Consider the following 2,350-nt stretch of genomic DNA (forward strand, 5'->3'; position numbering starts at 1 on the left):
AACAATGGCTCACCGGGGCTGATGATAACCTGGCTTGCATTTTGCACCTCTGTGCTGGTAGATATGGGAATGTAAAAATTTTAGCTGAATAGAGAAACAATTTTATTAATTCCTACTCCCCTCCTGCATTACTTAGGGACGCGTAAAAGTTCCTCGGAATGGTACAAAACCAAAACAGTTCCTGTCGTCTCTCAGAATTACCAATAGCTGGCAAAAATAAATAAGGAAAAGATTTGTAAATTTATTTAAGCTCTAGATGAAAATATGCTTGACTTTGATGCTTGGCCTTGCAGTACCACAGTATGCTTCCACTGGTAAAACCACAGTATATAAATTATAGGCAGTATGATCTTTCCTTATCTCACCCATTATAAAAACCCGGACCGAGGTGCAAGTGCTCCAGAGAACGTAGTAACATAATCGACATTAGATCTTTTCACGGGCAGACAAGTCAGATTTCTCTTGAACGCGAAACTTGGCTTCAACGTTGGAACACTAAATTTTGAAGAAACTAATCTTAAATTAATTTATTCCAATACATATATCAAAATCGGTAGTTAGTAGTGCAATGTTATTATTAAATGTTTTTAGGAATTAAAAGTAGGTTTCGAAGTCTCAAGTTGGTTTCAAGGGCATTTTGAGAAAGTTTTTGCCAAAATACTTGTTCCAGGGTAATTTGACCGCTGATGGCAGATCAAATGAGAGGAGCTGTTTGTACGCGCTAATGCAAGAAGAAGTAGGAGAAGCTGTTTGTTCGCACCAAGAATGTATATTCTTGTATACTCTAAATATTCGCACCAGTTTCATAATAAGAGAAATCCCCAATCTGCCCCACTAACCCTAAATGGTGTTGTCATCCAAGAGCAACAACACATCAAATATCTTGGCCTCACTCTAGACCAAAAACTAACTTTCAGGCTCCACATTGAAAATGTGAGAATAAAATGCCTCAGGAAAATGCGTATCTTACAAAGGCTATTCAATACGCCTTGGGGTTGCCATGAAAAAACTCTAATAAATTTCTATAAGACTTATATTAGATCTCAGATTGATTATGGACTAATTGTATATGGCTCATGCTCAAATACCCTACTACGCAGTCTGGAGACTGTCCAGAATACTATGATCCGTGCTATACTTGGCCTCAGGAATCACACCAAAACCAACTTCCTCCTCAGTGAAAGTGGTCTCACCTCTATTGCCATGCGTAGAGACATCCTACTTGCCCGCTACTTTACAAGAATTAAAGGTAACAGTTCCCATAGATTACATGACTGGCTAAGAAACCCTGGAGCTTTTAGGGGCCTTGCATGGGAATTTGCAACCACCCAAATGACCTACCCCATACCTTCATCTTCTTTATTGCAAATATACCCCCGGATACCTTCTTGGGCTAACCACTACCCAGAAGTGAACCTTTTGTTTGCGCCAGTTATTAAAACAGACCTTTCCCTTGCCTATGTAAAATCATTATTCCATGAATTTGAGTCTCAGAGATATATCCACCACCTCCCAATTTTTGTGGATGGCTCAAAAACAGATTCCAGGACTGCTTGTGGAGTCCACTTCCCATCTTTAGGTATAGCAGCTGCAGAAAGGCTCCAAAATTAAGTGAGTATCATGACAGCTGAAATAGCTGCCATCAACATTGCATTGAAAACCATTATAAAGATGCCAAACCCCCCCAGAAACACCCCTCTTATAATTTATTCAGACTCAAAATCAGCCCTTCCCTCAATATCACCAGAACATTCAGACTACCCAGACAATGATACCTCCACCTCTCTTGTACTATTGAACCAACTACTTAAACAAGGTATATCCACAAGATTCCAGTACATCCCAAGTCACATGGGTATAAAAGGGAACCACAAGGCAGATGAAATAGCTAAATCTGCCCTTCAGCTTGAAATAGTTTCTGGAAGAGCTATCCCAGTAAGAGATGTAAACCATTGGCGCCTAAAAATTTATCTTGCAAACCAATGTCCACTAAACCTTTCTCCATTTACATCCCGGAAAGACTCAAAGATGTACCACAGAATACGATCAAATGCTACTGGCCTTAACAGCCAAACTTATCACTATCAAAACACAACCATTCCAACAGTAATGAGCCCTCTTTGCCGCCTATGTCAAACCTATGATGAGACCATCAACCATGTTCTTTTTGGTTGCTCTGTGGCAACTCTCAACCATAAAAAAGAATGGCTAACTTTATCTGCTATATTCAAGCACCTCAAGCTATGCGTTAAACTTACTGCTATATCTTTATACTGTGGGTAAAACCCTCTCGAACATGACACTTTTTGAGTTAAATGGAGCCGTAAGAACCTTCGTTGAAATATCTGGC

Source organism: Artemia sp. Qi Xiang Cuo, chromosome 2 (assembly GCF_049724085.1).
Source record: "Artemia sp. Qi Xiang Cuo chromosome 2, ASM4972408v1, whole genome shotgun sequence".
Lineage (NCBI taxonomy): Eukaryota > Metazoa > Arthropoda > Branchiopoda > Anostraca > Artemiidae > Artemia > Artemia sp. Qi Xiang Cuo.